This window comes from Achroia grisella, unplaced genomic scaffold (assembly GCF_030625045.1).
Source record: "Achroia grisella isolate CSIRO2021 unplaced genomic scaffold, CSIRO_AGI_Agris_v1 utg1360, whole genome shotgun sequence".
NCBI lineage: Eukaryota > Metazoa > Arthropoda > Insecta > Lepidoptera > Pyralidae > Achroia > Achroia grisella.
Window position 1 is genome coordinate 1 of NW_026712626.1, and position 23582 is coordinate 23582.

Below are 23582 nucleotides of genomic sequence, written 5' to 3' on the forward strand. Positions count from 1 at the left end.
ATGTATGCAATAAGATAATGTTTGTAATATTAAACTTAATATAAAGATATAAAATACACAGTATCTTGTTATGATTCTACTCTGATGTTCGTAATATAGATTCACCAGAAAAGAATGGATAAGAATAGTGGCTTTCATAAATGTAGAAATTTTGTGTAAATTTTACAAACATTTAAACTGTATGTTATTGTAACACTAGCAACTTGTTTAGATTTGTGAATAATATTATAACTAAATTTTTATTGTAATTTATTGTTATAAATTCAGGGTATGAATAATAATAATAATATTAAATAGTAGCTGAGAAGCAATGAAAAATGTTGCAAAATGGGTACAATTAATTGCTTTTGAGGAAGTTTCTGTGACTCAAAGATGCACTGACCTCCATTCGTTATAGCATAAAGTATATAGACAGGAGTACAATAAACTTTTTAAGAAAAAAGAAGTAAATGAAACAATTAGGTACGTCCAATATTATTTATTAGCAATTATAAAATTGTTTACATTGTAACATTATTTCAATGAGATTATGAAATCTAAAAATATGTTAATACAAAGATACTCTAATATTTTTCGTCTTTTCCTTAGACCTTTTTCAGATTGATAACTAATTTTATTTATTTATTTCAGGCTACTAATATCATCTTATAAATAGCTTATATATTGATAAGCTAGCTAAGTAGATACTTATACGAGTATCATTTGGTATCATATAAAAGATAACTTTGGAAGCCAGGTGTGAACCATATAGAAAAGAGATACTAAACTGTAACGGTAAGATTGGAGAAATGTGTTGTCATTCAAGATAAATGAACTAGGCATCTTGATTTCAACTTTTTTGTTCTACTTAATAACTATCAGTAAATGCAAATTATCTTAGTTAATTGTCGTCATTAACAATGAATTGATTTATAAATGAATAAGTCATTAACAGTCAACATGGACAATCATTGTTTATTGCATAAGTTTTGCTAATATTCTCAAGGACGAATAAATATTGGATAAGATTAAATTTCTGATTGTCGTATTAATATGCCATATATTGTAGATGGCAGGTAGATAAAAGTAATGGGTATAAAAAAGGTAATTTTAAAAATAGGCATTAAGTTTACTCAGTTCATTGTAGTTTGTTTGAGTTTAACAATATCGTATACTGCAGAAACGTAAACTATGAATTATGTCTGAATCTTTAGAAACAAACTCAACCGCAGTTGTCACTACAATGATATTCGACAATTAATATTAATAGTTTTTAAATAATATACATTTTAAAAAACACATACAATGCTTCACTTATTCAATGATAAATATACAACAACCTCAGACTTCATTTTAAATATATAACTAATACAGATCACAATGAAGCTGTTAATCATGGTCAACAATATAAATTTATTTACTATATATAAATAGAGAGTGCAAATTTTATGAGTTTGTGTGTGTGGAGTATAGTCTCCAAACCACTACAGCTATTTGATTTTTACCATTTAAAATTAGTCATACATAAATTAGACTTTGATAACACTTCCTTCATAGCTAATTCTATTTTTAATTGCACACACGCCACCCTTTCTTGGAATATTTGATTGATCAAACTCAGTCTTTTCTGCTCTAACATAGCATTCTCTTTTATCAGTCTTTGCTTCAACTCCTGATCTTCTGGTGTTTGATTCTCTTTGTTCTCTTTATGTATTCCATCTGTTTATTCTTCAAAGCGACCTTCTCTTGACTCTAAGTTTAACTATTTCAAACTGTTCCGAATTGTTTCGCTTGTAACAGTGACTTCAGGTGCCCAGATACTCTGCATTCTCCAATTGTAATCTTAGAAGTTTTAATCTCTTTTTCTGTCAGTTTGGTTTCTCAATGATTGGTTCTGCAGTAGGCAGGTCTTCTACTAGGTTCTTCTCTTTCCAGTTTAAAATCAGTGTCTTCGAATTCCGCTTCGAATGTCGGATCCGGTAGTTGAGAGACTCTTTTAAATCTTGAAATGCATCTGCAATGGCGTTTCACTTGCTGAGTTTTTGACTTCCTCCACTGGTGCAGGTTCGCTGGGCTGCGAATTTCGTCCAATAACTTCTTCATCTGCTTTCTCGTCGATAGATGGTTGTGGCGGTAGAGAGTTAGGTTCCACAGACTTTTGGACTGTCCTTAGTTTTCTCTGTAATTTGAAATAAATTGGAATTAAACACATATTTATGCTTTTTAATAAATAATTAAAAAAAGTAACATAATTGTTACCTTATTTTATTTTTAATAACAGTATAAGCATTAAAAAATAAAGTATATAATTAATAGTACATATTAAATGAGATATAAGATATATTAACTTTCGACATATTAAGCATTTGTCGAAATATATATTATGGCTAAATTTAGTATCAGCATTTATTAAAATGAAATATTTTCGACGTACAAAAACTTCTAAATGTTTCTTACTAAACGATATACCATATGATACAAATATATGAAAACATTTCATTTTATATTGTGACCTAACCTAATGTTCCTTGGAGAAAGTTGTATTATTCATGCATACTGTTTGTTAGTGAAAAGCCGGCTATAATGCTATGATAGAAATGCTAACCTTTAGCTGTGTGACGATCCTCTGCGCCTCCCATAGTTGGTGGTCGCGTGCTTGTGTGATGAAACCGGCATGCATCTCCGCATGGATCTGACTCAGTAGAGACTCCTGCTTGCGGAGTTCCGCACTCATCTCAACCGCTGACTGTGGAAAGTCTACTGGGAGGGACTGCAGTGGCGGTACATACCTATAATTTTACATGTTACAATGTCAGATCTTACCTTACAGATACACTGAAATCAAATCAAAATATTTTTATTCATGTAGGCCTATTACAGACTCTTATCATATGTCAAATCTACCGTCAGTTCGGAATGCTTTCGAGATGAGAAGAACTGACAAAAATCAGCTCGTATTCTTTTCAAATAGTTTATAATAGTACAAATTGATTATTGATTTTTTTTGAACAAATTCAAATTTGGGAGAATAGAGTGACCACCAGCATATGCTATTACAATTTTATCAAAAGCAAATAGAGGTATCAGTGTTTGAGTTTGAGTCCCCTCAAGCAGCACCTGTTCACGAGTTTGACGGTACGATACCTAGATACATCAATATAATACTTACAACTAATTATGGTCAGTAAGACATACAAAATATTGTCTACTAAGAACTGCCGTGTCTAAACTATGTAAAATTGGTGAAAACCTTACAATTTTTACTGTGTTATTTAGTATATAAGATCAATATTTCAATGTACATTTGTCAGTTTACTATCATCTGTAATATACATCCTCTCAACCGAAAACATCGTATTATTATCTCGCAACAATCTGATTGACGGGAGAGGGAACTGTCATTAATGAGGATCAATCAAACTGGATCAGTGTACACTGAACAAGGATTGCATGCAACTGAAATGCGAATGTGGTTTTTTTATATAATTGGAATGGCAAACAAGCTGACTCCCAACATGATCGTAAGTCGTAACCGTCACATACATATACGAACAGCCCTATAGAAATTACGTTATGATGTAGCACCAGTGTTAGCAGTCATAGGTTGTCATTTCAGAAAACTAATATGTCATGCGTCTTATCTTGTAATTTCACTGCCTAAGGGCAACTACAACGCTTGCTTGGGACTACTGAGACTTCCACGCAAGCATTTAAACAGTTTCTGGTTTTCTGTTGTTACAAAAATGGGCAATATAAGGAATGAATACATCAGAGAAAGTATGAATGTATAGTGTCAGAGATATTAAAACTAAATTGTTAGTCAGCAAGATTGTGTATTCTTCTAATTCAATTAAAGACTTCCTTATAACCATATAAATATCAGTGCATTTGAGTCTCTTTTCTCTCAACCACGCGGTTTGATCAGTATTCTTCAGGTTACTTACCGCAAATGATTATATCAGAAGTTATTTTTAAAATGCATATTATTGATATACTTGACGTCAAAAATATGAATAATTTATATATATTTTTACTATAACATGAAGAGCACTATGATATAACATTACAATGTGATATTGATGATATTAATCACGCGTTACCATTTCAGGACTAAGACAGCTTATCCTGTAATATCACTGTGCCATATGAATATGACCCTTCAAACAAACAAGCTGCATGGCGGTCTCGTATGCAGCGGTTTTGCACACCTTGCTTTCGATGGCTGCGGGTTCGATTCCTCGAACCGTATAAACATTTGTATCCTTGAATATGATTGTATCGGTCTGGGTGTTTAATATGTTTATTATACAGGTATACAAAAAGTTGGATATGTATTTATATCAATGGTCCAGTATCATAACACAAGCTCTGCTTTGCTTGGGAATAGACGATGCTGTGTGAATTGTCCTGAGATATTATTCTCAACAAAAGGCTGACCTTCGACACCGACGTGAATCGTCACCTCATTCTGTTCTACGTGAATCGTCTCATTCTCATCATGTTATTCCAGTAATTTCCTAAAACTTACTTAGTGAGCTGCACATTAGGAAACAGTTTCTCAGCTTTGGTGATGAAGTATGAGGAGATTCAACGACATGTTGAGAGCTGGACCCATTACAGTCGATATTGTTTGTATGTTCACATGATTCACCTGAAAATGTAAATAATTCAAAATTATATGTTATTCTAATGTATAAGCTATATTACATCAAAGCTATAATACATCAAGTTACATCAAAATCCATTGAGTAGTTTTTGCGTGAAAGAGTAACAAACATCCATCCATACTCATAAACTTTCGCTTTTATAATATTAATAAGATCTGAGATTCTGAGATCCTGCCAACGGTTTAATAGACCGCCTTACTTCCGATGGTCGCGGGTTCGATTCCTCGTACGGTGCAAACATTTGTATTCATGAGTATGACTGTTTATATCGGTCTTTGTGTTTTGTAAGTATAATGTGTATGTGTATTTTTGGTTATTTTCTACATCAAATGAAGGCATTCTATTTAGAAGTCTCAGAGATGACAAATTTTATTATTTACTATACACAATGTCCGCGCTATCAGAAAAGAAAAAAACTTGACTATGTGGTTATGAAAATATAGGTACCTATTAAAAAATGTAACAATTTGTAACTTCTGCTCTTACGAAGGATTTTAATAATAAGTCATATTGTTAGTATAGTACAATAGGTATAGACGACATATGATTCATATTAAATATATCACGCAATATAACCAGTTCTATGGTTCACCTTGGACATTAATGTCACGAGAAGCAATAATTTATAATATGCAATAGACAAGTTATACATAATAACATTGTAATAAACAATTTTTAATAGACTTGTATATATGGTAACTTAATTTTAAATTAGAGTGACCTTTTAGTATTTCCTATTAATTTCTGCCACTATGCATCATCAGTCATCATCAAACAAGCATCTCCAGCTATACATTCAGCATACTCTATATTTTCATCATCTGTTTCTGCCTTATTCTATTCATTTGTGGTCGGCGTAACATGTTTTCTCTTCCATTCATCTCTGTTCGCAGGCATCTTGTTATTCTCTCCCTTTCATACATATCTTTTTAACCTCTTACTACTATTAATAGTAGTAAGAAGTTAAAAAAATAACATTACTAACAAATTACATTACTTAAAATATAAAGTTACATTAATTACGCATTATATGCCCACACCATAACAGATGATTATTATTATTACTCAACTTATCAGACACTGGCTCAACTTTCATACTTCCCCTATATTTTATTACTAAATAAGACATACCTGTTCATTAGCTACGACACTTCAAAGTGCCTCATCAGCCAGGCGACGAGGTTATGATTGCAAGAAGGCAGTTTCGCTATAAGAGACACTATGGTCGTCTCGCGCTGCGGTTCCGCTATTGCTGTCGCCTGCTCAAACTGTCCATGTAGCTCTTGTGTTAATATTGATTCTGGTAATTCACTGCAAATAATAATTATATAATGTTTATTATTCATATAATTGTGGTTAATATATTTTTTATGGCTATTCAAAAATGTTTTTTTTTTTATAACACAGGGGACAAACGAGCATGCGGCTCACCTGATGGTAAGTGATTACCGCCGCCCATGAGCACCTACAACACCAGGGGAATTGCAAGTACGTTGTCGGCCTTTTAAAAAGGAATAAGCTCTTTTCTTGAAGGTTTCAAATTGTTTTATTTTTATAGTTAGTTACTTTTATTCAATTGTTTTATTTGAATATTATTTATATTTCTACCCATGTATACTTTGTAATCACTTCAAACAAATACATTTTACAAATGTTTTAATACTTGGAATGTATCCAATTTGTAAAAGATTTGTAAGATGTATTCGTTTGTAGTTTGATTACAGTGTATCCAACATAAATATAGAATGGTAAACCTGCCAGTGTTAACGGTATACTCCGTCGGGACAGGATCTAGGAGGATAAGGATGATGTTAGGTAATATATTATTGAATTAGGTGTTATTTTGCGAAAGTCCATTTCAATACTTAATGGATTTCTATTATCTTGTTTAATTACGCTACCAAGGTCGCTAAGAAGTTTGTAACTCTTTTAGTAGTGGAGGTCAGGTTCTATCTTCTCTTGCACTGAAAATTTGTGGTCTTCCACATAATAATAATAACGGAATTAAACAAAATAATACAAATCCATTAAGTAAGAACCTCAATCAGGCCAGTTAGCGTATCGCTGCGAATTGTCCATACCTAAATCGCAATGGATCTTTTATTTAAAAAAAATCTGAACAAATCGTGGATATCATCTACTTATTAGCAAAAGTGTATTTGTCTGTTTTTAAGTCACGTATAACAGTCCAGTGTTCAATTAAAATTACCAAATGAACAATTTGAGCATGGCACAAGCGACCGGCACATCCCAGTGGTACGGGAACGTGGGGCCGCGGTCTGTGAACAGTTTCCGTAGTTGTTGCAGCTTGATCTTGTCTGGTTCCGCTCTGTAGATCTGGTTCGATTTGATGCCGTGTGCCTGTCCAAATTATGAATATCGTTTATTAGTATATTAGTTGTTTTGTTGTTAGGTAGTATATTAGTTGTTATATTCAGAAGATATGAAATAAATAAATATATATATATATATAGCAGTGTGTTGTCCGCAGCAGAATCGAAGTGTAAACAAGTAGTTTATTGCACTTTTAAATACAAATTTTGAATACACGTTATAAGTTTTGTTTACAGAGGAGAAATTTGTAAATAAAACTTAATGTATTGTTTAAATTAGAAGGAAAACTATCAACCAGCGAATGTTTTACTTCTAATTTATTTATATAAACTATAAAAAGTATTGGATCCACTTAACTGATTAAAAGCACTTTATTTTTTAAATATATTTAAGTAACATTTGTAATTATGAATATGATTGCTTGTTTTGGTCTGGGTATTTTTTATACATAATATGTCTGTAACATACGTAATATGTATAGAAAACACTCAACCAGTCACCTAAGATGTAAGTATATCTATTAGTTCTCTAGTACTCATAACACAAGCTATGCTTCGCTTGCGACTAGATGGCACTGTGTGAATTATCCATGATATTATTATTTACCTGTAAGAAGTCGATGCTGTCGCGCACAACGAGAGGCAGCCCGGTGTCGTCATGGCATCTCGACCGCTCCACTGAGTGTTGCAGAGGAACGCCAAATATTGGCAGGGCCACTGTAATATGATTTACTATTGTATTCTTTATTTAAATTAAAGAGAAATATTATTAAAGAGTCATAGTTTCGTAGTTTTTTTTATACTACGATGTTGGAAATCAAATATACGGCCCATCTAACGTAGAGCGAATGAGTGCGAATTGAAATCTGGCCGACACGAAAAGAAAAATTATTCATAAATATGTAGACTTATTCTGACTATCTAGTCTGCCTAACTCTCCACTGATGAAAACACCATAATAAACTAGGGACTTCATCCCCGTGGAATTTAACTTTTTTTTATTAATACAAATAAAATTCTAAAATAAAACTAAAACGAAACGTAAACGCCTAAGTTACTCTTTATAACATTAGCTATCTGCGATTGAAAGTCCCGTCAAAAGCGCTCCAGCTGTTTCAGAGATTAGCAAGAATAAACACAAAATATAGACAGACAAATATTTTTATAAAATAATTTTTTGATTTAAGTACCGTATATAGCTTAAATGCACTTAGACAAAAGCTGTTAATTTGAAATTACAAACAGATATTTTAATTTTATTTATTTGTGTAAATTATTTAAAAAGGTTGGGTAAGTTCTAATGTTTAGATAATTAAAAGTATTGAGAGGCCCTAAAATGCAAGAAATATCGTGTCGATCAACACGGTCTAGCAACGTTGAGTGAGGTCAACTGGGGTCACTCCTTGGACCGAATAATGGTAACTTGCGCTTCGGATAAATAACAGTTGTTAGTTCCAGTAATTTAAGAGGCGACTCAAAAGCGTGTCGGTAAGACTAAAGAAATTTCATAGTTTCCTTTATGCCTTTATGTTTATGCAGAAAAAAAGTGATACGACAAGAACGAGATGACTGCAAACACAAATGAATGGAAGAGAATAACGAAAACTGCAATAAACAATAACTCGACAAATGTACCAAATCCGTGTAAGATACAGTCATAATATATGCTTATAAAGTCGTTTGTCCAGACTAACTATCAATGGGCATGTATCTTTACGGTTACATACCAAAAGTCACTAGACCTATAACGTAAACGTCTGTTAGAAAAAGTTGAAAATTTCTGAACACAAAGTGTGCCACAACAAATACAAATGTTAATATTTTTAAAGACATTATATTATGGTTTATGAAAAAGAATAATTAGTGAAAAAAATAAACTCACCATCTATAGTGTAATTGTCTAAAAAGGGGTTCATGTTGTACGAATGAAAGATGAAACGAAAAAGATCTAATTTGTTTGTGGCATGATGTTATCTGTGTTTTACCTTGATATCTGTTTGTGCCGTCATTTTCGTAGATATCACAGCTGACGTGTGCCACGCATGTGTATACTATATAGATATTGTGTTGTTGAAGGGTAAATGCATCAAATGCGCAAATCTATTAAGTTGTCAAAAAATTACTACGTTAAGTATTTTTCGAACAATCTAATACTATTTCAATAAATAGCTCTATATTTAATAAACGGTTCGTTCTCTCGAGTAATGATATGTGAAGGTTGGTCATGGAACAAGGTGTCGATCAGAGATGAGTAACGGAAGGCTACCTAGCCTTACAGATTTACCAGAGTATAAGAGTGAAAATCCGCAAAACCAGTTTGTTTTAATGTATATATTAATGTATTTACATTATATCGTGCAAAATTCTTAAAATCGTGTGAGGACTCATGGAGCGAACGAAGAGGGAGCCAAATACCCTATTAAATTAGTTATGCTTGACAATATAAATAAGTATACGTCTTCCGCTAAGAAGGCCCACTAATTGATCTCATGGTTAAACCTCGGCGCAGGTCATAGACATCACATAATTATGTGATCCCCATTTGAATGGAGGACAAGGTGTCGATCAGAGACTCTTGACCGAAACATAACGGAAGGCGAGGAAATTATACTATCCAGATATTCTATCATTACATAAAAGCAATTAGTAAACACTGAAAATGTAAATTCACTTACCTCCTAAGGTAAATATTTCTTCAAATGGAACACCAGACGTCACAGTTGATGGCACTTTAGTTAATTTCTTATCCTTTTTGTCCTTGTCCTTTTCCTTTACTTTCTCTTTTTCCTTCTCCTTCACTTTCTCCTTATCTTTATCTTTTGTTTTTTCTTTCTTTTCATCTTTGAGTTTCTCCTTTGATTCTAGTTTGAATTTAGCTTTTTCTTCCTTTTCCTAATCAAAATTATTATAATAAATAAATATTTTAACGAAATAAAGATGGATTACGTAACATAATGTTGATAATAAATTAAACACGATTACTATACGATTATGCAGTTATATCTATGAATCGTAAAATAGTGTTTGAATCTTTTATTATACACTTGATTAAGGTTAAAAACACTTGTTGACAAATGCATAATGACATACTTCGGCACCGTATATAACAATCTAAAGATGTAACTTTTATTTCAAAAGTAGAAAATTAATAAATAACACAATAATATACAGAAATTAAAAATTAAAACATATTAGCACCTTGGTGAAAACACAACGTAGATGATGCATGTTGCGATTTCAGAACAGAACTGAATAAAACATTACTTATTCTGTGTGTATGTTTACACATCAAGGTTGTTCTATTCAATAAACAGTGAAATTATGCAAAACAATCGACCAGCCAACCGTGAAAGATTTCCATGAGATTTTCGTCATACCTTCACGCAGCTACATATATTTATCCCATAAACATGTACACACGTAACAGTACTTGTAGAATGGCATGTGCAGATTAGAAACAATCCTCACGTATTTATTTACCCGACTGCTAAAAAAGAAGCTTAAAATTTTTTCTTTTTCTTTATTTTTTCGGACGATTCTAAAATATTCGCCGCAGCTGGACTTTACTGCTTCACCGGATGATAGGAGGCGAGTGCAGATGAACCTTCAAACCCGCGGAAGGACTTAAGAGGAGCGGCTGAAGGCCAACTTCCGCCTGACAGATACGATTTTAATCTGAGGACACTGTGAGGCACAGTCGAACCTGGGCTCAAGCCGTCGTAGTTTTAATCCCTGTTTGAATTGGATGGGGGATCGATAAGAGGCTCAGTTTATATGTATTCTAATTTGTACAAGGTCATTTGAAATGAATAAGAGCTGATTTTCTTGTCAGTTCTTCGCAGCTCCTAAGCACTCCGACGGTAGATATGACTGAGATCATAAGAGTTTGTAATAGACCAGAGACCTAGATGAATAAAGATGTTTTGATATTTGAATATCTAATACATTACATATGTTCCATTTTGTTATTCCTTTTATCACGTTATTCATTATTATTTGACACTACTTTTATATAAATTGCATGGTAAACAAGCTGACGGCAACCTAATGTAATGTGGTATACGTTGCCTATATACATAAACAGATCGTTGACGTCACAGTGTGTCGCCTTTTATGAGGATTAAGTTGTTATAGGAACTGGAAAATGGCTTACAAAACAAGCTGATGGTAGAATTAAGTGCCATATGTTACATTTTGTAATATTTAATTTTGAATTTAAGATAGTAATCATTTTTGTTCGATTTGATACGCTGATCTTTGCAGCAATTGTCAAGGCATAACAACTTACAGCTTGAAATAAATCCAGAGTACTGAAGTTAAAATAAATGAAATAATTTATTTGAGAAATATTGGTATAGTAGAGAAGATGTTACATTAAAATATTATTGATCACCATATATTTATAGAAATAGGTATGCAAATGATATGAAAGTATTCGCATTTGTTAATGATTTTTGGACACTGTTCCAATTATTAAGCAACAGTCAATTTTTCAGTATTGTTTTGTTTGAACTTAATTGAATTGAACAGAGTGAGGGTTTTAGAGAGATTTTAAGTAAATCGAAATAATATTTGATTGCTTTACCTTGTTAGGTTCTTGCAAATTACTTGCTTATGATCAACAATAAGTGCACTTAAGTGTATATAATATATCTCGCGTTGAGTATAAGAGAATCGTCGTAACTGTTTATAATAGGCAAGAATGTAATAAATACACCTATTAAGGGGGACAGTGTATTCTGCAATTTGTTAGTATTCATGGATAAGATTTTTTTAACGAATGATAAGGTTATGGTGAGCCTGCTTGCGCTAAACGTTTAAGCTGTCGGGACTCCAGTGGAGGATGATGATGATGATGATAATGATAATGAGCATGAGCATGCAATGAGGTTTCTAGAATTTCCTTGAAATTTATCAGATATTTATCACAATTGTTTCTAGGCGGAACCGAAAGGAGGTCTACCTGACTGGTGCATTGCTAAAAATGGGGTCATTTGTTAACATTACTAACAATCCCTTTCAATATGTAGGTCATAGTTAGTACTTTCCATAAGATAGGCTGTTGGCTTATTTTGCTAAAGTGGTATAAATAAATACACAATCTAAAATAAATAGGATCTTATCAGTGTGTTATCACGGTTATTAGATACGCAGATATTATGAATTGGTTTTAGTGTATAAAATTGGTAAGGGTGTTTACTAAATTTGTTATGGATTACTAATAATTTTAATGACTTACTATTTTTAGCCTGTATAAAGCTATAAACCAGTTTTTTTATAAGCATTAGTACTGCGGTTAGATTATATATTATTAGACATAGTTTTAAAATGTTTAAATAAGTTGTAATTAAAATATACACTCCAATATTTATCAAATTAATTAAAATACAATCTTTTTATAAAGATTTTTGTATCTTTAAAAGTGTTATAATATCATTAATACATTTTTGCCTTTTCTTCTACGTCTTCTATATAATTACCATGGAAAAAGGAAAATATTTTATTCTACTTTCTGTATATCCGTAATTCTACAGAATTAGTTACACTTTTTTAGAATTATGAATATAGACGAGTAAAGTTCGTAATCCGAACAACTGAATAACATTGTGCCTATTCTATTGTATAATTCAGTTTAATTTAATTTAATTTTAAGAAATAATAAGTTAATTTTGATACTCAGTGTGTAAGAAAGCAATATTTTATCTTTCCTTTTCATCCTTAGGATGTCGCAGAAGGTGGCTATAGTCAGAAGTGTAATAAATGGAAAACTAATAATAAAAACTGTGTCCACAAACCACCAGTTAGAGAAGCGATATGTATTGAGTTACATATTTCACTGCAAATAGCATGCATACTAAAAAAATAAACAATATTGCTCGAATATTAATGCACTATTAACCTACTTTACTTCAATCCAAACATTTGAAATAACTTTTGAATTGTAATAATTAATATATGTATACATATGTAGCTACGTGAAGGTATAGGTTTTTTTAATTTATTAAATATCACATCACTGAAATGTCACTGGAAATTCATAAAAAAAAATGTGGAATTTTCACGAAAACTAACACAATAAACGCACGGTATGACCGCTGTACGACGAGGCAACGTTGACAATGAAACGATAGGCGACTTTACCAGACTGACTCATGGCCTTTTATAATACTAGTAGAATTGTTGAGCGCTATTGCGTCGCAATAGCGTTCACTTTCTATGGCGTAGGTTTAGATTAAACTATTGTTTCGCCATGACATCGTTTAACGATGGCGAATGTAATATGTGTGTTTGATACATTTTCACACAACGAAATAAAAAAGGATGAATGCAAAATATTATTATATATTATATTAATAGGTGAAGCAAAATCTTTGTACCCCATTTTACTAATTTTGCGTAGGCGGAGGGGTCTGAAATTTCGCACACTTATAGTTTATACAGACGAGTGCAGATTGCTAATATTTTTTTAAATAGCCAAAAAATACAATAAAAACATTTCACACTATACTGAACTTATATAAGTACCTATACTCTTTTGTTCATTGTTAAAGTTTGTGGTCAAATTGAAAAAAGATTAATATTGATCGTGTTTAATATTATTTGTCTATAGTCTTACTGAATGTTAATGTAATTATGGTTGATAATTGACCTTGGTATTCATGGGTATGACAGTTTGTATTGAACTGGGTATTGATCGTGGCCTGAATGTTATTGTAATTTTACTAATTTTTTATGCAAAATAGAGGCAAGTAGCTAGTAAAATAAATAATAAAAATAATTTACCTTATCTTTCTCCTTCATTTTCTCTCGTTTTTCCTTTTCTTTCTTCTCCTTTTCCTTCTTTTCTCTTTCCCTTTCCTTCTCCCTTTCTTTTTCTTTTTTCCTTTCTTTTTCATTTAGTTCTTTTTGTTTTGCCGCATCTTCTAACACTTTCTCCTTGTCTCGTGATTTTTCACGTTTTTCTTTGCTTTTAGTAGGGAACTTAAAAGATTTTGTCTTTTTTGATTTAGATGGACTTCTGCAGCAATAAATTGTGTGTTTGTTAAACAAAGTCTTTTATTTAACCAACAATAGATATGGGAACACCTTTAATTTTGTGAAAATTTCAAATCTAATACATATTTGGAAGCTAAACTAGATACCAAATATTTATTTTATTAACTATATTGTGGTTCAAAACTTCACCAAAGGCATGTATCATTGGTTTCTTTAGAGTAAGAACTTAGTAATCTATGCTCATTACATGGCTAGAATTTTAATTATATTCCATAGCATATTATTAACATATTATGTAATATAAATCATATGATATGCAATGTGTGAAATTATACATATTATACATACTTGGTATCAGTATCTTCTTCTGAGAGCTCTCTCCTTCCAGAGCAGCATAACCTCTATCTTTTTTGGACTCTTTTTTGTCCTTACGACGTCCCAATAAATCCTTTTGCTTGGTTTCTCATGGTCACCTCCATCACTGACTGGTATATGAAATAATATATACAATAAGACAAAGAATCAAACAAAATATATTTTGTTGGAACTGGACTCACCATAAATAGTAGATTTGACTAGTATCTGTAATAGACAGATTCTAGTCAAATCTACCATTAATAGTGAGTTCAGTTCGGAATATAGATTTGAGTAAAGAAGACAATAGTAACAATTATTTCATATTTTCGATATGTGGTTTGGAAATAGTATTAATCTTTATTAAATAAATAATATAACTTTAAAATACTTTACTTTAAAACAGTACAGTTTATTCTACAATAGATATCATATGATAACATCCTACTGTAATGCGGAGGTCTGGATTAGATTAGTATTGAATTTTTATAATAGGGCATTACTGACTAACAGCTTATGCAGACATAGCACCAGTTGTGGATGTTAGGACAAGCACAAAGTCAGGTCACAGTCACTCTTTGTGGCAAGTTCACAAGGAATTATGAGTGGTTTACTGTATGGAGTTCATCCTGACCTGACTCTAAAATGCACCAGATTCTCTATGGAGTGTGGTTATCAAGGGCCATAAACTTCTCCAGTGGAAGCCAATATATTCAACAATGTTAGACAATGTTTATCAAATGGTTGGATCGTGCAAAAATCGAACCCGCGACAATCAGAAAGCAGTGTGCTAAACCGGTCCATCACAGAGGTCGTTAATAAATCAATATAATGAACATTCCATATTTGTGACGATATCTTCAAAATTTACTGAGTAAATACGTAAATACAGCTTTAAAAAGGATATGTATGTAATGCAGTTAGATTTTTGAGATTTTGGTATCTTGGGTATCATTTTAGGGTTATGTAGAAAGCTTGCAATTGCAGAAAAAAAGTTGAATAACGTTATGAATAGGTGACTATTTACAATTTCCGGTAGAAATGAACTTCGAATTATCAGAACCGTAAAATTAAGTTTTCTTCAATTAAGTACTCACAGTCACTTTCATTACTTTTACGTCCTGCTTCAGAAGCATATAATCCCGGAAAATCTTTTTCGACATCAGGACTTTCGAAATCCATTATGACATTCCTTTGTTCGTGTTCCGGTCACAATTTCAATACTTCATTTATTATTATTTTTGCAAAATGCAAACTTGTGAAAGTATATTTATTTATTTAATCGATTAATTATAATTACTTCTTCCATCATTCATTCAATTTCCATGACATTGATAATTTAAATGACAGCCCGAACAGCCGATAAAAGAGGAATCTCGTACATCGCCATGCGAATTCATTCGAATCGGTTTTTCAAGTTTGGATCAGTGTCATTTATAGACTGACAGCTCATTATCAGACATCTGTCAACCATGGACATTTTTCTAATCAACATGACGTTTAGACGGAACGTGACGTGTTGTTTTGTTTGTTCTCTGTCTCTATCAGTCATGTTCACGGACGTGAATTGAAATTTTAATAAAATTAAATGGTAAATATAAGTATTTTTCTTATTACTCATTTTATTGATAAGTTTATTTAATTTTTTTTTGTATACTTTTGCCTTTCTTTTCTGCCCTCCAATTTAGTCGTGGTATGAATACATTAACTGTAATAATTTCTGATTAAATTAAATTTGTTTTATTTTCATATTACTACAGGTATAAAATTAACAAATGGCATGGTTTGCGGAGCTCGCTGGGAAGGCGGAGAGCCTGCTCAACAATCTAGATGAGCAGACCGGCGCGGCTCTACGAAACCATAACAATGTACTAAAACAAAAACACGAAATCCCTCGAGCCAGCTTGGAGGCACAAAAGAAGAGGCCAATACCAAGCAAACGAAGAAACCCTCTACTGGAGCCGATACTAGATCTAATGCTGTTCCAACCAAGAAAACATCACCTATGTCCCGTCATGAATCCCATTCACCTATAAAAAACAGTCAAGCAGTTCCGAGAGAACGGTCTCCAAAGTCTCGAAACTCACCTGTTAGGAAGCCTAGACAATTCACTCTAAATCATTGCCCGAATACTTTAGTTGGTGATTACAGTGATGACTTACTTGATGATCAGTTTGGTTTGAAACAGAGGAGTAAGTTATCCTTTACATTTATACATAGTTTAAGAACCACACATTGATGTTAGCTTTCCTACTACTGGACAGATTTGTATTGATATACAAATGTACAGGTGTATTCCATGGAATATAGTTTGTTAATATGTTTAACATAATAATATACCTGTATTTTTGCTTAAAATTTGCCATCACAAATTAATATTAAAATGAAACAGTTATTTTATTATATAATTATTGATTGTAAAAACTACCAACATTCTCATTTATTTATTTCTAATTAGAGAATATTTAATTAACACATATTTATAAAATTATTTTTAAAGCAACTGTTATTGTTATAAATGTGTTTATTACAATGGGTAGGAATCATGTAATTTATATGCTAAGAGATCATTTTCTAAATAAATAAACAGGACACTTATTTAAAATAATGTGGGTAACACCACAGGCTAGTATTCATATCAGAATATTGTTCTAAATTAGTTTCAAAATAGTTCACTGTATAAAATTAAATATTATTTCTTTTCACAGGACAGCTTGCCAACAGATTTAGAACTGATAAGTAATGAAAGTTTGATATATAAAATGCAAAATTTAGAAGTAGAAAATGCCATGCTCAAAAATGAACTAAATGTAATGAACAGAGAGGTCTTAATTGCTAGATAGGTTACTGGAAACCTGAGGATGGTAATATTTTTATTAATGGTTTTAAAGGTAAAAAAATATATGATATTAGATTATTTTCTTGGCATGGGCACTAACAGTAAGCTATTCTATTTGACATTTAACTATTTAACAAGGTTTATTAACATAACTAATGAGAAAGGAATTAATTGAATACAAATTTGTATAAAGGAACATTTTGTAACATTTACTATGTCATTTTTAATGTATTTATAAATATATTTGTCTTGTAAGTTTTTATACATCTAAAGATTTCTTACTGCATGAAGATGGTCACATAGACATACTATTTACATAGTTGGTTATGGTTGGATAGTCTAGATCTTCTAGAGAAAGTGATGCATCCACTTTCCTTAATATACTGTATACAGCAGTGAAATTTATGTGTATTCTGGCATGAACTACCTATTATCTACTAATTATGCCTTCTTTTCTGTAGATAAATGGTATAAAATAATATTTAATGTATTCATTAACATCAATTTACATTACTAATATTTTTTTTATTATTCATTTGAAAGCAAATTGAATAGTAAAGATTTTTAGCCATTAATTAATTCGAGGTAATGATCATGTACCTATATATTTTTGGTTGTTAAGGTAGTGAAGTTAAAGGGTGTGGCAATGCATAAGTGATACCATGTCATCTTACTTATTACTAACTAGCTTTTGGCCGCGGCTTCGCTTGCGTTAATTTATCCCCTTAGGGGTGGAATTTATCAAAATCCTTTCTTAGGGGATGCCTATGTCATAGTAACTTTATATATATATTACTAATTTAACTAATATAAATGCTGACACTTGAGAGTGTGGATGGATGCATAGATGTTTGTTACTCTTTCATGCAAAAGCTACTAAATAGATTTGAATAAAACTTTACATATAGGTTATACAATATAAATATTATGCGGGTGAAACAGCGGTATTCACGGTATAAGCGGTATTAACATAGTATTTTATTTTAGAGTTAAGCAAAACACATATTAAATTAGAGAGTTCGGAACTTCTAAAGCAGAGGTCTGAGCTAGACAAGGACAGCAATGAATACCCATTTAGATCAACTGAAACAGAAGATAAATGAATTGACAAATGTAGATATAATAAAATATAAGGGGCAAATTCAAAAGTGGGAGACAGAAGTTTCGGTATTAAGAGATTCCAACAAGGAATTGGAAGATAGGTCAGTACTTTTATTTTATTTTTTATAAAATAACAATGTGAGGTAACTGGACACCTAATATTAAGGTCTTCCAGACAAGGACGATTTTTATACTGTGTGTTTTAGGCTTGTCAGGTTCTGAAAAGAGGGCTGAACAGCCCGAGCTGTAGGGGTTCACAGTAGAATGTCACAGCGACCCCATCACCCTGACATTAATAGCACTCGAAGGTTCCTAGTGGTTTTTAGGAGGTAACGTAAATAATGGATATCCCTTCACTTGTTTGAAATAAGCCATGCTATATTATAGCTATATTATATGTTCATGTCCTCAACATTCTAATAGCAATATTTAATGTTATGTAAATATAATTATGTTACCCAACAAGACCAAATTGACAAATATATATTTATATATATGTATATAGAGATAATAGGTATAATAAATGTAGTATAATAAAGGACTATTCAAAGTTGCCTAAATATAATTTAATTAAATAATGGTTAGTTCTATACCATTCAAAATAATCTTAGTATATTTTTATTTTGTTTTATTCAAGAGTACAACAATTAACCGAAAAAGTTCAGGAAAATCAGTCGGCGCATATCAAATTAGAAAACGAACTGAGATACGCACAATCCACAATCGGGAGTTACAAAAATGATCTAGAAAGATCTACTGCAGAGTGTCGAAGACTCGAGAAAGATTGGGATGCTTATAAACTTAGAGTGAAGCATGCTGTATGCTAAAGACAGCGAGATAAAGGCGTTACAGCAGGGTGATAATGTCGCGGAGGGTACTAAAGAGTTGATTGAGCAGCTGGAGAGTTTAAAGTAAGGAATATAATCAATACTAATATGTAAAACTGAAGTTTTGATTAAATCAATAAATATTAATAATGTTCAAACTTATTAATTAAATTTATTATGGTCGATTTGCCAGGCCTCATACTAGGCGACTACTAGTATGAGGAATAACTTATTTAGCAAAATTAAATACATAAAATGTAGTATCATATACACTACACTGTCATATATAACAAAATTATATCATATAATATACACCTTAAGGACTAACATGGAAAATAATAAGCATATAGTCTCCCTTATCTCTCTACATATAAAATATATATTGTAGAGAGGAACGTGACGAGCTGTCGGAGTGTGTGTTGCGTGTGCGCGGCGATTGCAGCGAGATGCAGCAGCAGGTGGGCCAGCTGGAGGGTCAGCTGGGCGCGGCCGGCCGCGCTGTGGCAGCGTTGCGGGACGCGCTGCGGGACGAGCGCGCAGCACGGAACCGCGCCGACACGCAAGCACGCGCTCTTGCCAAGGTAATTTTTATGAAGTGAAACTACACTACTTCTTAAGTTAAAGTCTATTGTATTTCTTTTAGTTTTTTTAAGTAACCCTCTTTAATTCGTATTAATATCCGGGGGTAGTCGCTCGCGGACTTGATGCCAAAGCAAAGGGGTTCGCCCCGAGGCCCCAAATTTCGTCCCACTAGAGGGGTTCGGATGACCAGTGTCAGTCGGCTTTTGCCAAGGTAATATATTTGAAGTAAAACTTTTATGGATAAATTGATATATTAGGATCAGTCACCTTTGAGTTATATATAATTATAAATATTTTTAATTTGAAACATCTTTCTATTTTAAAGGAGTTAAAGTCCGTCCAAATCGAGACAAGTCAAACCATAGCTGGTTTACGCACCGCTCTTCGAGATAAGGATACCGAATTAAACCACCTTCGCGATACCTCCACTTCAGTCCACAGACACAAGTGCACTTAATGTTGCGGACTATGACGCCATGCAGAGCAGCATTGACAATGATAAAATACATTATTTAACGGAGACTTTAGTCCAGAAACAGGGGAAAATAGACTCGTTGTTAGCAGATAACAATATGCTCAAAATACAGCTCGATAAATTACAGGTATTGTTAAGTATAATATTTATTTTATATTTATGTAATAAAATTACTTTCTATGTTTACTCTACTATTATTTGACGGCCTTGATCTGGCGGTTTGGCACACCTCTTTACTTACAATGGCCGCGGGTTCATTTCCTCGCACGGTATAAATTATTATTTATGAATATGATTGTATGGATCTGGGCGTTATTTGAGACCATCGGAATAAAGGCGCTATGCTAAATCGCTAGAGTACCGAGGCCGTATTATTGACTGTACTCGAGGTACTACTTTTGTCCCGTGCTTATGCATAAATATATGCCTGTTTCTTTAGGTGCTTATAAACATTTATATCAATATACATGATATTGACTAGTATTATAAATGCGAAACTGTTCGTCTGTTTCATTGTTATTTTCACGCCTAAACCTAACAATAAAACGAGGAAATACTAATTTTTTTTATAGAAATACATGGCGAAAGTCATAGGCAAATTTTTGATACGAATATAAAATCTGAAGATGAATTTTTTTGTATAGGGAATAAATAATTTTTCTACTACACTACTATATACTAAATAAAAAATCATTATAAATATAAAAAAAATAATCTGCTCAAATTACTATTTCTACGCAGAGTAACGGTTATTAGCTAATGTTGTATGTTTGTCTCTGTCCACTCGGTATTAAAATCCTAGTTGTAAAACCGGTATAATTAACAGTATTACGAACGAGTTTTACTCTAAGGATCCGTACATATACCTCTGTTAATGTAAAACATTATATTTCTTTATTTGGTCATCGAGTAATTAAAATAATAATTTATGTAAAATGCATTCATCTGTGTACATAAAACACGGATTCAGAGGAGCTTTCCTCCCATGTACATTTAGATTGTGGTATAAAGTACCTGCTGAGGTTTTCCAGCGAAGAATTATACTATGACATATTTTATGTTTTTTAATAATTAAAAATTAAAAAGGCATAAACTTCGTTTTTTATAGTAATATATTGTTATTAGTTATCCTACATTATCCCATGTTGCAAGTAATTATTATATTAATGAAGCAAAAACTTTGTACCCCTTTTTACAAAAATTGCGATGACGGAGGAGAAATGAAATTTCGCACACTTATAGTTTATATAGAGAAGGAGTACAGACTCCTAATGTACTTTTTTCATTATGTATAAAAAATACATTAAATCAATTAGAACAACATTACACACATAACTTTTATTTGATACACACACGCATATATACTCTTTTGTTTATTTATTACTAGCTGTGCTCGGGGTTTTCTCTGAGTGCAATTTATATTCTGATGTATGTTCTGGATTTAGTTCCCTCGTCAGGTAAAATTTTGGTAATAAAATAAATATTCTTCTAAATGTAATGACGTATTTTTTTTTTAAAGATAGCCATAATAAACATTTTCTATTGTACAAAAGCATAGACAAAAAATAATAATTAGTTATGTAGTGTTGACCGTACAGAAAATTGAACGAGCTATATTATTGTAAAAGTCTCAATAAAATCCATTCAGTAGTTTTTGCGTGAAAGTGTAACAAACATCCATCCATCCTTCCACATTCATAAATTTTCAAGTTTATAATATTATATAAGATTGCTAGTTCAAAGATCTTTTTGTATTCTTTTTATTATGGTCGAATATTGACTACCACTAGTATATATAATGTGGTAGTACCTTTTATATGTCTCTTACAGTCAAAATATAAATGTGAGATGTCCAACATGAGGGTCAAAAACGCCCACAGCGTGGTGAATTTGCAGGACGATGGAAGATCACGTAACCGCCCGGAGACGTCCTCTGGCATCGGCAAACTATCATTAAGAATAGGCCTTATTCTAAAGAGAAACCCCCTGTTTAGAGTATTTATCATAATTTATATGGTAAGTACCTACAATGAAATATTAATTTATTCTCTGTAGTTTATGTATTTATATTATATGTATATAATAGTATTGTTTATTTTATTGTGTATATTTTAATTTATTTTCGGACTACTCTATAACTGTTGGCCGTAGCTGGCCTTTGCAGCTTCACCGGATGGTAGGTGGCCAGTGAAGATGGCAATTTAAATCCAAGAATCCGGAAGGACTTATGGAGCGGGCGAAGGCCAACTCCCGTCTGACGGATACGACGTTAGTCTGAGGGCATCGCTAGGTGTTCGAACCTAGATTCAAGCCGTCGTAATTTCGATCCCCGTTTGAGTCGGACGGGGTATCGATCTGAGGAGATATTTAAATATAATTTAATTATACATGTACATAATTTTGTTTAGTTATTTATATAATAAAGTATTATTGAAATTGTTTTTCGCCATGACTGCCTACAACGCTTTCTATTTCTACCTTCTACATTTTGTACAATTTTGTACATATGGCATTCTTACCAGATAAACTTTTTATCTGGTAAGAATGCCATATGTACAAATTGCGATATAATGCGAGCCTAATGCCATAGCATTAGGCTCGCATTTTGTACAATTTTATTGTGCAACGAAGTATATTTATTATTATTACTTACAAATTATATTCAAGTATATAACAGTCAAGTAATTTGATTACATACAAGATAAATCATACACCAGAGGGAAGAGGGCTAAATGCAACAGGAATGGGATAATAACAGGACCTGATAAATTATAAATCTATATAATAATTTTTATATATTTCTCAGTGTGTATTTTAGTTTGTTTTTTTTTTTTTTTTTTTTCAGATCGGTCTCCATTTCTGGGTGCTCACTGTTTTGTTAACAAGCACACCGGAAGAAACTAGACCTAGCAAGTCGTGAAGTCACAAACAGCTTTAATTCCAATAGCCATAATATGTTTTAGAAGAAAATAATGTAATAATAATTATAATCTCAGACTACAGCCAGCAATATACTATCTTAAAGTGTCAACTGTTACGTTGACACTTTAAGATAGTATATTATAAAAAAAAACTGTATTTACAGAGATTTTTGAATCAAAGTGAATAATTTACCTTACTATCAAGGCACAATCCAAACTGTGTCTTAAAAGCTTTATTCATAGGTTTATTTTATAACGCTGGACTTATAATAATAAGATTTCTTATTTAAAAATTGTAAACCGCGCGTGTAAATTTGCAGGTAAAAGCCATTATAGTATAAAATAACTGTCTTGAGCAGAGCGTGTTTAAACAAAAGGAGATCTTATCGCTGACATAATTCTTACCAGAACTTGTTAAACTAATAACGACAGACATAGTATAGTTTTCGAAAATAAAATTGTTCTCAGTCTAGTTTTTTATATATATTTTTTTATTTTAGTAATAATA

The 23582-nt window shown here is 32.0% G+C and overlaps 2 pseudogenes; one reads left to right on the top strand and one right to left on the bottom strand.

Annotated features, from left to right (window-relative positions):
* Positions 1-1503: 1503 nt before the first annotated feature.
* Positions 1504-15705, bottom strand: LOC131855346 (ralA-binding protein 1-like; annotated as a pseudogene).
* A 130-nt stretch (positions 15706-15835) lies between these two features.
* On the top strand, positions 15836-23156 carry LOC131855341 (golgin subfamily A member 5-like; annotated as a pseudogene).
* Positions 23157-23582: the final 426 nt, after the last annotated feature.